Source organism: Capricornis sumatraensis, chromosome 14 (assembly GCF_032405125.1).
Source record: "Capricornis sumatraensis isolate serow.1 chromosome 14, serow.2, whole genome shotgun sequence".
NCBI lineage: Eukaryota > Metazoa > Chordata > Mammalia > Artiodactyla > Bovidae > Capricornis > Capricornis sumatraensis.
The window spans coordinates 14,568,114-14,584,196 of NC_091082.1; the positions used below are offsets into that span (position 1 = coordinate 14,568,114).

At 38.8% G+C, this 16,083-nt stretch overlaps 1 pseudogene; it reads right to left on the bottom strand.

Annotated features, from left to right (window-relative positions):
- Positions 1-6,922: 6,922 nt before the first annotated feature.
- Positions 6,923-7,497, bottom strand: LOC138090143 (ferritin light chain pseudogene; annotated as a pseudogene).
- Positions 7,498-16,083: the final 8,586 nt, after the last annotated feature.

The following is a 16,083-nucleotide window of genomic DNA, read 5'->3' on the forward strand; positions in this document are numbered from 1 at the left end:
ACCCCAAGTAGGGTGCCCTGTAAGCGGCTGAAGGGGCCAAGAAACAGAGAAGGATCAGCCAAAGAGACCCTCTGATAGCCAGATGCCAGAGCTAGGAAAATACTCTAATACCATAAGTGAAATCCAGGGGCAGGTAGCTAAGGGATAGAATCAAAACATTCCCACCAGTGGTACAAGCTGAAGGTTGAATCCGCATGATCAAGTTGGCAGACTTTGTATTTTTGGAATATATAAACGATTATTAGAGTTCCTGAAAAGGAAAAAACACTAGCACTGGCAGATGTGGACATCAGGGCAAGAACAGGCAAGAGTAGGACCAGATTAGATTCTGAGCTGCCCCCACAATAGGTCCAGAGATGAGCCCAGAAGTGGAAGGCATCCTAGGAAGGTGAAGTGGACTGTGACTCACATTGAGGAAAAGGATGCTGACAGCTGATCCAAGAAAAATATTTATTATTCTTATATTTTAACTTATTCCGTAGTTGCTACTGGGTTTTTACCTTTTTATTTCCCCCTCTCTGTTATTCTAGTTGTTGATTTTAATGCTACTATTAAAGCTGTTTATGCTTTTGAGAATTTTTTTTAAATCATACTTTTAATTCCCTTTAAATACTTCTTCTACATTGGTTTTTGATGTTTTATGGACTTTTTCCTGTTTTTAATTTTTGAAGTTTACAAAAAATTATTAGTATTTTCTACATATATTCTTTTGTTTGCTTTTCTTATTCTTTTCCTGTTGTAAGTTATTCTTTAATATATATAAACTTATTTATATACCTCTATTGAAATTTTCTTTTCTAGTCTTTCTTTCTTTTTTTCCTTTTCTCACTATGTTTATTAGTCTGTTTTGCTTTAGTTGCTTTATTCCCCAGTGGTCACCTGGCTTTTTTTTTGTTTTCCAGTTTATGGTTTTAGTCAGTTTTGTTAATAACTAGTTCATATAATTTTTGCTTTCATTTTCTCACTGGATCAGTCTCTTCTACTTTCTTCTTCTTCTTTTATTTATTTATTTATTTATTTATTTATTTACACTGCTTTGTTTTTTTTTTTCCTTTTTTTTTTTCTGTGTGTACATGTGTATATATCCCATTATTTTTGTGAGTACGTGCCTTATTTTGTATTTGCTGTTTGTCTGGGGTTTGCATTTTGTTTCTTGTTTTAGTGTGTTTGTGTTTTAATCCCCTTTAGTGCCATTACAAACCACCTGTGGAATCTCACTTCCCTGGCCAGAGATCAGACCCAGAGCCTTTGAAGTGGGAGCACTGACAAGGCTCTAGACTGCCATAAAACTCCTAACCCCAGGGAGTATTTATTAGTGAGAACTCCCATAAAGGCCTCCGCCTGTATACACCTGGCATCACTCAACTGTGAGCAGAACCCAGTTTAGGATGCCTCACCCAAAAAACAAACAAAATAAAAACACAAACCCAGTCATCAGCAAACAAGATTGCCACCTCATAAAGTCCTGCCCATTAGAGGGAAAAAAAATAAAAAAAAACTTACCTCCTTTCACCAGAGTAAAAACAAAAGTCACACCCAAAAGAAGCCTAAACAAACCACTGGCACAACTTTACACACCAAGGGCAGAAACCAAAAGGAAGAAGGAATTTGACCTGAAAGCCTGAGAAAAGGAGACATCAAATGCAATAATGAGAAAAAAAAAAAAAGGACAGAAAAATATTACTCAAATGAAGGAACAAACTAGAAGCACAAAAGACCAAAAAAAAAAAGGGGGGGGGAGTGGATAGGCAAAATACCTGAAAAAGAATTCAAAGTAATTATAGGAAACATGTTCCAAAACCTTGAAAAGAGAATGGATAAAATGCCAAGACGTAATCAACAAATTAACACAATAACCAAGGATATAGAAGAAATAAAGAATAAATCAACAAAGATGAATAACACCATTATGGAAATAAAAAATTCTCTAGAAGGAAACAATAATAGATTAACTGAAGCAAAAAAGTGAAACTGAGCTGGAGGACTAAATGGTGGAATAGTTGCTGGTGAGCAGAATAAAGGAAAAAGAATGAAAACAATTGAGGAGAGCTTTGGAGACCTCTGGGACACGATTTAACTCACCATTTGTTATAGGGGTCCCAGAGGAAAAAGAGAAAAAGAGAGTCACTGAAAACATTTTTGAATATATTATAGTTGAAAACTTTTCCATCATGGGAAAGGAAATAGTCAATCAAGTTCAAGAAACACTGCTAAGTCACTTCAGTCACGTCCGACTCTGTGTGACCCCATAGACGGCAGCCCACCAGGCTCCCCCGTCCCTGGGATTCTGCAGGCAAGAACAATGGAGTGGGTTGCCATTTCCTTCTCCAATGCATGAAAGTGAAAAGTGAAAGTGAAGTCGCTCTGTCGTGTCTGACCGTCAGCGACCCCACGGACTGCAGCCCACCAGGCTCCTCTATCCATGGAATTTTCCAGGCAAGAGTAGAGTCCAATAAATGATAACCCCAAAGAGAAACACGTCAAGACACATACAAATCAACAGAGATTAAAAACAAAGAAAGAATATTAGAAGCATAAGGGCAAAGCAACAAGTAACACACAAGGGAAAAGCCATTCAATTAACAGCTGATCTTTCAGCAGAAACTCTGCAATTCAGAAAGGAATGGCAGGATATATTGAAAGTATTGCAAGGGAAAAATCTACAAGCAAGATTACTCTACCTGGCAAGAATTTCATTCAACATTGATGGAAAAGTTAAAATCTTTACAGACAAGCAGAAGTTAAGAGAATTTAGCACCACCACACCATTTTTATGACAAATATTAAAGAGACTTATAAGCATAAGACAAAGGAAAGACCTACAAGAAACACAAAATAATTAAGAAAATGCTAATTGGAACATATAGGATAATATTATATTGTAATAGAAAAATGCTAATAGTAATATGTAAATAATTACTTTAAATGTAAATGGATTAAACTCTCCAACCAAAAGACACAGATTGACTGAATGGATACAAAACAAGACCCATATATATGCTGTCTACAAGAGACTTCAGACTTAGAGACACATACAAACCAAAATTAAAAGGATGGAAAAACATTCCATGAACATGGAAATCAAAAGGAAGTTGAAGTGACAATTCTCATTTCTGACAAAACAGGCTTTAAAATAAAGAATATTATATGAAATAGAGAAGGGACATTATATAATGATCAAGGGATCAATCCAAGAAGAAGACATAATTCTATACATTTACGCACCCAACATAGAAGCATCTCAATGCATAAGGCAATAACTAACACACATAAAAGGGGAAATTGACAGCAATAAAATAATGGTAAGGGATGTTAACACACAATAATTGTAAGGGATGTTAACAATGGACAGATCATCAAAACAGAAATTTAATAAGGAAACATAAACCATACATGAAACATTAGACCAAACGGACCTAATTGATATCTTCAGAACTTTCCACCCAAATGCATAAGAATACACCTTCTTCTCAAGTGTGCATGGAATGTTTTCCAGGATAGACCATACCTTGGGTCACAAATCAAGCTTCAGTAAATTTTAAAAGACTGAAATCATATGAAGCATCTTTTCTGACCACAATACTATGAGAATAGATGTCAAATAGAGGGGAAATGGTAAAAACACAAACACTTGGAGATTAAACAATATGCTTTCGCATAATAGACTGGATCCTGAATTAAAAAGGGAAATCAACAAATTCTTGAAGCAAATAATAATGAAAACACAATAACTCAAAATCTATAGGATTCAGCAAAACAGTTCTAAAAGGGAAGTTTATAGGAAGAAACAAGGAAAACATCAAATTGCCAACCTAATTTACACCTAAAACAACTTGGTGAAGAGGGGCAAAAAACAAACCCAAAGTTAGTAGAAGGAAAGAAAGCCTGAAGATTACAGCAGAAATAAATGAAAAAGAAAGGAAGGAACAATAGTAAAGACTAATAAAACTAAAAGCTGCTTCTTTGAGAAGATAAACAAAATTGACAAACAATTAGGCAAACGCATCAAGAAAAAATGGGAGAGGAATAAAATCAACAATATTAGGAATGAGAAAGGAGAGGTCACAACAGAAATACAAGAATATAAGTGATCATAAAAAGCTATTATAAGTAACTATATGCCAATAAAATGGACAACCTGAAAGAAATGCATGTATTCTGAGAAAACTTCAATCTTCCAAGACTGAACCAGGAAGAAATAGAAATTGTGAACAAGCCAATTACATGCACTGAAATTGAAAATTTGATTAAAAAAAACTCAAAAATTAAAGCACAGGGCCTGATGATTTCACAGGTGAGTTCTCTCAAACATTTAGAGAAGAGCTAGTAACATTCTTACAAAACTCTTTCAAAAAACTGCAGAGGAATGAGCACTTCCAAACTCAATCTACAAGGCCATCATCACCTTTATACCAAAACCAGACAAAGACAACACAAAAAAGAAAATTACAGGTCAATATCACTGATGAAAATTAATGGAAAAATCCTCAACAGAACACTAGCAAACAGAATTCAAAAATACATTAAAAAGATAGTACACCATGATAAAGAGAAGGCAATGGCACCCCACTCCAATACTCTTGCCCGGAAAATCTCATGGATGGAGGACCCTGGTGGGCTTCAGTCCATGGGGTCGCTAAGAGTTGGACATGACTGAGTCACTTTCATTTTCACTTTCATGCATTGGAGAAGGACATGGCAACCCACTCCAGTGCTCTTGCCTGGAGAATCCCAGGGATGAGGTAGCCTGGTGGGCTGCCATCTATGGGGTCGCATAGAGTTGGACTACTGAAGCGACGTAGCAGCAGCAGCAGCAGCAGCAGCACACCATGATAGCAACCATCAAGCTGGGTTTATCCCAGGGATGCAGGCATTCTTCAGTATACACAAATCCATCAATGTGATATACCATATTAACAAATTGCAAGATAAATTCATATGGTAATCAAAATAAATACAGAAAAATGTTTCTGAAAATTTTCAACACCCATTTATCATAAATACTCTTCAAAAAATGAGCGAAGAGGGAAGCTACCTCAACATAATAAAGGGTATATATGAGAAACACAGAGCAGACATTATTCTCGATGGTGAAAAACTGAAAGCATACACTCTAAGATAAGGAAAAGACAAAGGTACCCACTGTCACCACTATTAGTCAGCATTGTTTGGAAGCCTTAGCTACAGCAGAGGAGAAAAAGAAATAAAAGGAATCCAGATTGGAAAAGAAGAAGCAAAACACTCATTGTTTGCACACAGATGATACTGCATAGAAAACCCAAAAGATACTATCAGAAAATTACAAGAGGTGATCAGTGAACTTAGCAAAGTGACAGGATACAAAATGAATACACAAAAATCACTTGAATCCTTATGTACTAACAATGAAACATCAGAAAGAGAATTTAAGATATCAATCCTATTTACCATTGCAACAAAAAGAATAAAATGCCTAGGAATAAACCTACTTAAGGAGAAATAGGAGCTGTATACAGAAAAGTAGAAGACGCTGAGGAAAGAAATCAAAGACAACATAAACAGATGGAGAGCTATTCCATTATCTGGGGTCGGAACAATCAACATTGTGAAAATGACTATGCTACCAATTATAATCTACAGATTCAATGCCATCTGTATCAAATCACCAATGGTGTTTTTCACAGAACTAGAACAAATAGTCTCACAATTCACAGGGAAACATGAAAGACCTGAATAGCCAAAGCAATCTTGAGAAAGAAAAATAGAGCTAGAGGAATCAACCTTCCTGACTGTGAACTGACTACAAAGCTATAGTCATCCAGACAGTATGGTACTAGCAGAAAAACGGAAATAGAGACCAATGGAACAAGACAGAAAGCCCATAAATAAACCCACACACCTATGGATAGCTTATGTTTGAAAAGGAGCAAGAATATACAATGGGGTAAAGAGAGTCTCTTCTATAAGTGCTGCTGGGGAAAAAAATGAAATTAGGCTACTTCTTAACACCATCAGTTCAGTTCAGTTCAGTCACTCAACGTGTCTGACTCTTTGCGACCCCATGAATCGTAGCACACCAGGCCTCTCTGTTCATCACCATCTCCCAGAGTTCACTCAGACTCATGTCCATCGAGTCCGTGATGCCATCCAGCCATCTCATCCTCGGTCATCCCCTTCTCCTCCTGCCCCCAATCCCTCCCAGAATCAGAGTCTTTTCCAGTGAGTCAACTCTTCACATGAGGTGGCCAAAGTACTGGAGTTTCAGCTCCAGCATCACTCCTTCCAAAGAAATCCCAGGACTGGTCTGCTTTAGAATGGACTGGTTGGATCTCCTTGCAGTCCAAGGGACTCTCAAGAGTCTTCTCCAACACCACAGTTCAAAAGCATCAATTCTTCGGCACTCAGCCTTCTTCACAGTCCAACTCTCACATCCATACATTACCACAGGAAAAGCCATAGCCTTGACCAGACAGACCTTAGTCATCAAAGTAATGTCTCTGCCTTTGAATATGCTATCTAGGTTGTCATAACTTTTCTTCCAAGGAGTAAGTGTCTTTTAATTTCACGGCTGCAGTCACCATCTGCAGTGATTTTGGAGCCCCAAAAATAAAGTCTGACACTGTTTCCACTGTTTCCCCATCAATTTCCCATGAAGTGGTGGGACTGGATGCCATGGTCTTCGTTTTCTGAATGTTGAGCTTTAAACCAACTTTTTCACTCTCCCCTTTCACTTTCATCAAGAGGCTTTTTAGCTCCTCTTCACTGTCTGCCGTAAGGGTGGTGTCATCTGCATATCTGAGGTGATTGATATTTCTCCCAGCAATCTTTTTTTTTTTTTTTTGCTGCAAAATGCTTTATTGTTTCCATTTGGTCCAAGGCTTGAGAGAGGGCTCCAGGGTGTTAAAAAAGCTGCCTAGTGGCTGCAGAGAGGGGCTTCAGGCAGCCCTGATGTTAGGTGGGTTCTTCAATGGCCACTGGTCTCCAGAAGCTCCTAGTCGTGCTTGAGGGTAAACCTTTCAAAGAGATACTCGCCCAACCCAGCCTGGGGACCAGCCAGCCTGCAGAGGTTGGTCAGGTGGTCACCCATCTTCTTGATGAGTTTCACTTCCTCATCTAGGAAGTGGTTCTCCAGGAAGTCACAGATGTGGGGGTCTCCGCGGGCAGAAGCCAGGCCATGCAGATCCAGCAGGGCTTGATTCAGGTTCTTCTCTACGAGAAGTGCGGCTTCCATAGCATCCTGGGATTTACCCCACTCATCTTGAGATGGCTTCTGCACATCCAGGAAGAGGGCGCAGCCGCCACGCTGGTTTTGCAGTTTCAAGAGACGCTCCGCACCCTCGCGCTTCTCCTTGGCCAATTTGCGAAAAAAGTGACCCACTCCTTCAGGGCCACATCGTCGCGGTCGAAATGGAAGCCCAGAGAGAGGTAGGTGTAGGAGGCCCGCAGTTGCATGTTAACCAGGCGGTTGATGGCGGCCTCCACCTCGGTAGAATAATTCTGATGAATCTGGGAGCTCATGATTGGTCAGTAATAATAAGGAGTTAAAAAATGGTGGCTGGTCCCGGTGATCGCGGACAGCTGAGTGGCTGACTCCGGAGGTTGCGACTAGAAAAAAGGTTGGAGGGTGGTCGGAGGCTGCAGCAAGGGGCGTCCCTGGGTCTGTTCAGTCCAAGCACTGTTGAAGCAAGATACAGATCCGCGGGGCCGCTGAGCGCACTTCCTCTCCCGGCAATCTTGATTCCAGCTTGTGTTTCTTCCAGTCCAGCGTTTCTCATGATGTACTCTGCATATAAGTTAAATAAGCTGGGTGACAATATACAGCCTTGACGTACTCCTTTTCCTATTTGGAACCAGTCTGTTGTTCTATATCCAGGTCTAACTGTTGCTTCCTGACATGCATAAAGATTTCTCAAGAGGCAGGTCAGGTGGTCTGGTATTCCCATCTCTTTCAGAATTTTCCACAGTTTATTGTGATCCACACAGTCAAGGGCTTTGGTAGAGTCAAGAAAGCAGAAATAGATGTTTTTCTGGAACTCTCTAGCTTTTTCCATGATCCAGCAGATGTTGGCAATTTGATCTCTGGTTCCTCTGCCTTTTCTAAAACCAGCTTGAACATCAGGGAGTTCATGGTTCACATATTGCTGAAGCCTGGCTTGGAGAATTTTGAGCATTACTTTACTAGCATGTGAGATGAGTGCAATTGTGTGGTAGTTTGAGCATTCTTTGGCATTGCCTTTCTTTGGAATTGGAATGAAAACTGACCTTTTCCAGTCCTGTGGCCACTGCTGAGTTTTCCAAATTTGCTGGCATATTGAGTGCAGCACTTTCACAGCATCATCTTTCAGGATTTGAAACAGCTCAATTGGAATTCCATCACCTCCACTAGCTTTGTTCGTAGTGATGCTTTCTAAGGCCCACTTGACTTCACATTCCAAGATGTCTGATTCTAGATTAGTGATCACACAAATACAAACTCAAAATGGATGGAAAACATAGGCAGAACACCTTATGTCATAAATCATGGCAAGATCCTCTATCACCCACCTCCTATAGTAGTTGGAAAAAAATAAGATAATCAAGTGGGACATAAGTAAACTTAAAAGCTTATCCACAGCAAAGGAAATTACTAATAAGATGAAAAGATAATAATCAGAATGGGAAAAAATAACAGCAAATGAAACAACTGACAAAAGATTAATTTCCAAAGGATGTAAGCAGCTCATACAAATCAATACAAAAAAAAAAAAAAAAACACACACACACAATCAAAAAGTGGGAAACTGACCTAAACAGGCCTATGTCCAAAGACCTACTGTGGCTAAGAAACACATGAAAATTTGCTCAACATCACTCGTTATTAGAGAAATTCAAATCAAATCTATAATGAGATATCACTTCATACCAGTCAGAATGGCCATCATCAAAAAGTCTACAAACAATAAATTCCAGAGAGGGTGTGGAGAAAGGGAATCTGCTTGCATTGTTGGTGAAAATGTAAATTGATACAGCCACTATAAAAAACAGCATGGAGAGTCTTTACAAAATGAGGAATAAAACCACTGTAAGACCCACCAACCCCACTCCTAGGTGTACACCCTGAGGAAACCAAGATGGAAAAAGACACATGCATCACAATGGTCACTGCAGTTCCATTTACAACAGCTAGGACAGGGAAGCAACATAGATGTCCATCGACAGATGAATAGATAAAGAAGCTGTGCTACATATATACAATGGAATATTACTCAGCCATAAAAAGGAATGCACTTCAGTCAATCCTAAAGAGGTGGATGAACATACAGCCTAGTATACAGAGTGAAGTAAGTCTGAAAGAGAAAAACAAATATCGTATACTAACACATATACATGGAATCTAGAGATATTGTACTGATAAACCTATTTGCACAGGAGCAATAGAGACACAGACACTGAGAACAGACTTATGGACATGGCTGGCAGGGAGGAAGTAGAGGGTGGGATGTATGCAAATTTACACTACCATATGTAAAATAGACAGTCAATGGGAGTTTGATGTACGGCTCAGGGAACTCAAACCAGAGCTCAGTAACAACCTAGAAGGATGGGATGGGCAGGGAAATGGGAGGGATGTTCATGTGGGAGGGGACATGGGTAAATCTATGGCTGATTCTTGATGTTTGGTAGGCCCCAACATAATACTGTAAATCCTTCAATTAAAAATAAATAAATATAAAATAAACAACCACCCATCCCTGAAATTGCATATGCCAAAGGGCCCAGGAGGAGGCTCATTCATGCATGCATGAGGTAAAAGGCAGACAGATCTCTGTCTTGATTGAGATGCCTACAGTGGCTCATGAACCATCTCAATTCCCTTTCAGCTGCACTTCAGGAATCCTGGAAAACCTATCTTAAAAATTCATGCATGGAGCTAATCCTTCCGTGAAATTCCAGGTTTTCACAGGAGGACCTCTGTCTGCTTCATTCACACACCCTTCCACCCTGTGGCCAGATCCCTGTGGTTACAACTGACTCAGAGGAAGAGCAACCTTTGACAGACCACCAGTGAGCTTGCACAGAAATTTGGCTTAAATCTGTGACCAAGTAGAGGAACACAAGATTAAGATGTAGTGCTACTTTGGGGGAAACAAATGACAGGCTGTCAGTACCATTCCTGGTGCACTAATGTATCTAGACAAGACATGAAGCACAGAAATTCTGACAAAACAGGGATGAGAAGTGTCAGCAGGGGCCACTATAGAAGATCTGAGATAGCTGCAGAGTCTCTAGCTGGGTTGAAGGAAGTTATCTCTCACCCAAAGGAGACTGGTACTTTAATTAGAAAAACAGCACCACAAAACTTCAAGGAACATGAACCCAAAGTATCATGACACCAACAAAGTATAAAAATCTTCAGTATTCACATCTGAAGATTGTAGATCTGTGATTTATCCAAGGAAGAATTCAAAATACCTGTTTTAAATAACTCAGTGTGCTACAGAAAATGCAGCAAGAGAGTTGAACAAAAGCAGGAAAACATTAAGCAAATGAACAATAAGCAATGGACAAAACAAACAGTTTAATAAAATGTACAAATCATAAAAAAACAGAAACTTTGGTGCTGAAGGATCCAAGAATGAAATGAAAAAGTTCTTTAAAGAGTATCATCCACAGATTGAAAAGAGCAGAAGAATCTGTGAGATAGATGACATATCAAAGTTATCCTGTCAAAGGAGATTAAAATCAAAACAACAACAACAAAAAAAACATAACAAAGCAATGAAAAAGAACAAAGAAAGGCCACATGATCTATGCTACAATGTCAACAGAACCAATTTGCAAATTATTGAAGTTCCAGGAGGAGAAAAGGCAGAAAGCTTATTTAAGGAGTAATCTCTGAGAACTTCCCAAATCACGGATGATATTTGAATATCTAAATTCAGGAAGCTTACAGGTGACCAAATCAAATCAACTTTAAAAATCCTCTACAACACACATTATAATCAAGTTGCTAAAATCAAAGAAAAACTGAGACGCCTTCAAACAGCATGAGGATAAAACAAGCTAACAAAAGAAAAACCTTGGAATTTACTACTTCAGTTCAGTTCAGCTCAGTTGCTCAGTCGTGTCTGACTCCTTGCTACCCCATGAACCGCGGCATGCCAGGCCGCCCTGTCCATCACCAACTCCCGGAGTTCACTCAAACCCATGTCTATTGAGTCGATGATGCCATCCAGCCATCTCATCACCTCTCATCCCATTCTCCTCCTGCCCTCAATCTTTCCCAGCATCAGGGTCTTTTCAAATGTGTCACCTCTTCACATCAGGTGGCCAAAGTATTGAAGTCTTTCCAATGAACACCCAAGACTGATCTCCTTAAGGATGGACTGGTTGGATCTCCTTGCAGTCCAAGGAACTCTCAAGAGTCTTCTTCAAAATAACAGTTCAAAAGCATCAATTGTTCAGCGCTCAGCTTTCTTTATAGTCCAACTCTCACATCCATACATGACCACTGGAAAAAACAGCCTTGACTAGACGGACCTTTGTTGACAAAATAATGTCTCTGCTTTTTAATATTCTGTCTAGGTTGGTCATAACTTTAATTCTAAGGAGTAAGCATATTTTAATATCATGGTTGCAATCACCATCTGCAGTGATCTTGGAGCCCCCAAAAATAAAGTCAGCCACTGTTCCCACTCTTTCCCCATCTATCTGCCATGAAATGATGGGACTAGATGCCACGATCTTAGTTTTCTGAATGTTGAGCTTTAAGCCAAGTTTTTCACTCTGCTCTTTCACTTTCATCAAGAGGCTTTTTAGCTCCTCTTCACTTTCTGCCATAAGGGTGATGTCATCTGCATATCTGATGTTATTGATATTTCTCCTGGCAATCTTGATGCCAGCTTGTGCTTCCTCCAGCCCAGCGTTTCTCGTGATGTACTCTGCATATAAGTTAAATAAGCAGGGTGACAATATACAGCCTTGTATTGTCAGCCTCCCTAATTGGAACCAGTCTGTTTCTTCATGTCCAGTTCTAACTGTTGCTTCCTGACCTGGAATTTACTAAGGAGCCTTCATTTGGATCTAAGAACTAAGAACATTTCTCAGCAGAAACCTAATGGGCCAGGAGAAAGTGGGCTGATATATTCCAAGTGTTGAAAGACAAAACTGCCAAAGAATAATATTTGAAAACATCATTCAGAAAAGAAAAGAAAAGAATACAAAGACTTCACCTGACAAAAACAATACTAAGAAAATTGAACACAGGTAGACCTTCCTTGAGGAGAGCATGGCAACCCACTCCAGTATTCTTGCCTAGAGAAGCCCATGGACAGAGAACCTGGCAGGCTGCCGCCCATAGGGTCACAAAGAATCAGACACTGGGGTAACTGAGCAGGCACACAGACCTTCCTTACTGAAACACTAAAAGGAATTATTCAAGCTAAAGAAAAATAATGCTAATTAATTCCATGAAAATGTATAGTACACTGGTAAATTTAAGTGCATATTCACACTCAGGACACTATAGTACTTTGATATGGAATGTTAAACACTTAACAATTTATAGTTAAAGTGCAAGAATATAAAAGTAACTATAGCTACAATTATTTTTTAATTTGATACAGGATACAGGATGCTTGGGGCTGGTGCACTGGGATGACCCAGAGAGATGATATGGGGAGGGAGGTGGGAGAGGGGTTCAGGTTTGGGAACACATGTACATCCATGGCGGATTCATGTCAATGTGTGGCAAAACCAATACAGTAATATAAAGTAAAATAAAGTAAATTTTTAAAAAATAAGTACACACTATAAAAAAAGGCAAATCATGACATCAAAAAGATAAAATGGGGAAGGGAAAAAAGAAGGAGATTTAACATATGGTTGATGTTCATATATTATCAGCATAAAACACACTGCTCTCTCTGGATGATGCTTTATGTAAATCTCACGGTATACAAAGCAGGAATCCATACTAGATTCACAAATGGTAAAGAGAAGTTTATTAAATGCATAATAACATAAATGCATATAACAAAATGCATAAATGCATATAACAAAAGTTATAGTAGTATTGTTACACTACTATAACAAAAATCATGAATTCACTAGGCAAGCAGTCAAAGGAAAGGAATTAGGGAACTATAAAACATCCTGTTACAAAAGATCGTATTATCTTATCCTTATCTATCAATAACTATATTAAATATAAAGGAATGCATGTTTTCATGCTAAGTAGATACTGTTGTGTCTGACTCATTGAGACTCAATGGACTGTAGCCCACCAGGCTCCTCTGTCCATGGGATTTCCCAGGCAAGGATACTGGAGTGGGTTGCCATTTCCTTCTCCACTGTTGTCTTCTATCTCAATGAAGTTATTAAGCAATTACTGTGAATTACTTATCAGACAAATCATCCATATCTATTATTTGGTGACAGTAACTGAAAAACTATTGTGTTTCTCTGTTAACATTTTAGTCCTTTGATGTCTGTGTACCTTGAAGTTTCAGGTTGCTGTGTTTGCATTTAAAGAAGCAGTCACTCCCTTCTGTCTTTTGACTTGGGGAGGGAAGTACTGTCACACTGATAGAGATTTTGAGACTTTTTCAGACCTTTTTTAAGGAGACACCTGTCCCATGTACTCAATTCCTCCTAGGAGAGAATTCTGAAGCTCATATGCTTCTACCAACACAGCAAAGACAGTCTCTGTGCCGACAGTTTTCTGGCTGCTTCCCTGGGACAATGCCAAATGCTCACATTCGTGTGCTTTCTCACAGACTCACGGGGACAGGTTGGCTTCTAGATTTCCCACAGGCCATCTGCAAAGGTTTATTTGCCACCATGGGGACCTACACAGGGAGCTGGCCCTGGGGAGGGGGATGTGGATGAGATGAGGGGCCCAGGGGTGAGCAGGACCACAAGCACATGTCTGCAGTGGTTTGGGGTCGCTGGTGGGATCTCCACGTGGTCAGTAGGACCCATGTTCCTTGAAGAATTCTAGCCCTGGATGCTGTGCTCCTGGCCTCTCCCTACCCCCCAGCCATACAGGTGACCCCAGTGTCCTGGATAAGGGGAGAGAGAAGAGGGCTGGAAGATGAGGACGCGGCACTTGCTCACACGATCTTATTTTCCCCACAGGTAAAATCCTGTGCTGAGGGGTCTTGTCTTGGCACTAAGCAGTGCCACCTCAGGGGCAAAATGAGGCTACTGCTCTAACCCTCAGTGATGCGTGCAGTCTTCCATCTTTGTGCTCTAGCAGCATGCTCTCATTTCTCTGCTAGACTCGTGGACCCCCACAAGATCTTCTTATCCACGAATAATGGTCGAAGTCTGTGTTTATATCAGGAGAGACAGTGAGACTCCTGCCATCTTTCTGGCCTCACTATGTTATTGCAGGTTTCTTCTTTGTGGATCTTTTCCTGTTTTATTGAGTGATGTCTATCAATAGGTACATTGTTAGATACTTATCAAGAAGTCTATAGGTACACTCACAGACACTTGTAAAAAATAAAGTTAAATAGGTTTTTTGGCAAAACAAGAGGTTGATATAAACTTTTTGAGTGGATAATACAACTGAGTCTTAGAAAATTATGAACATACTGGGATCTCAGCCCAGTTTACTCACTGACACAAATGCATCTGGGAGGAGGAGACCAGCCACTCTGTGCAGATCATTGTGTTCTGATTATTTTGAAGACTGTAGCTATGATAGCAGCAAACCCTTACTGTTTCACACTATACAACATTTTTTTCACTACTTGGGGTTTATCCATTTTCCAATTATTGAAAATACATTCTCCTAAGGATCATAAAAATAATATGATAGAAAAAGCATAAATTTGTTAAAATAGAACCTTAAAGATTAATATTCTAGAATTTAAATGTGAATGTACTAGTATTCAAATATATGTAACAATAAAAATTAAAGCTACTACCACCTTTGTTACAAATGAAAATCAACATTCCATATTATTTTTATTTAGTTTATGATTAAAGTATGTATAAATGATATTCTTATAAAGTCTCTGTCTCACAGGATTTACATGAAGAGCCTCTAGTAAAGGGAAGATCTATTTGGATTTTTTTTTCATAGAACTCATCCCTTGGCCTTACTGTTGTTACACAACACTTAACTCTACTCAGTTGTATACTTGTGTCTCTTCGCTCTTTGAAAACTTTATGCATATAAACTTAAATAGGTTTACTTACTGAGGCATGGTTCTTCTGGAGACCATCCTTCTGCTGTTCAAGTCAGATAATCCCAGGAATATTGTGAAGGATGCACAAAATACTGATCACAGTTATAGAGAAACTGTTGATTTACACGTGCTGGAAATTGTCCTCTGTATGAATGATATAGCCATCCATGTTTTATTACTGGATAATTACAATGTTTCCCTGTGAATAAAAAAAGTAGAAAAAATGTTTTACCTCTTTATACAATCAAATTAGAAATTAACATTACCTCTATGAATTATACTCTTGTTCAGTTCATTACACTCACTACATTATGGTTTCTAGGAAAAGAAAAGTTATAGAAAACTCAGAAGATTGAAGTATGTAAAAAGGTCCTTGATATTAATGGTCAAATTATATCTTGTGAGTCATATCATATAAAATTTGTATGTGGATTCTCTTGGTAGAAAACTATAGAGACTTATTAAATGAATCATCCTTAAGTGCAGAAGTCCTAACCATGGTTGACTAAATTAGCATCTTAGTCAAGAGATGAAAGTACAGATTTTATCTTGTGGCTCATCTGACTTCTTTTTCTTTCTTTTCCATTCTCATCAGAAATCAAAATCCTGACACTTCTTCTCAGACCAAAGAAAACAGTGTTCTTTTTTTTTTTCCAATTAACATTCATTACTTTAATTTTCTGTTTATTGGAAATGTGTGATATATATAGAGAACCACAATAATTTCCATGGATCTAATTACACAGGAAGGTAACATTATTGTTTATCACTCAAGCTAGGTATTAGGCATCATTTCCCTTGCTTGTCTAATCGGAGAACTGAACAATCAATAATTCTTAGTTTCCAAATGGTTAAGATTAAGGGAAACGCTTGTATGCTTGTGTCTAATTTTAATTGGAGAATGATGCATTTTTCAGTATTGCTT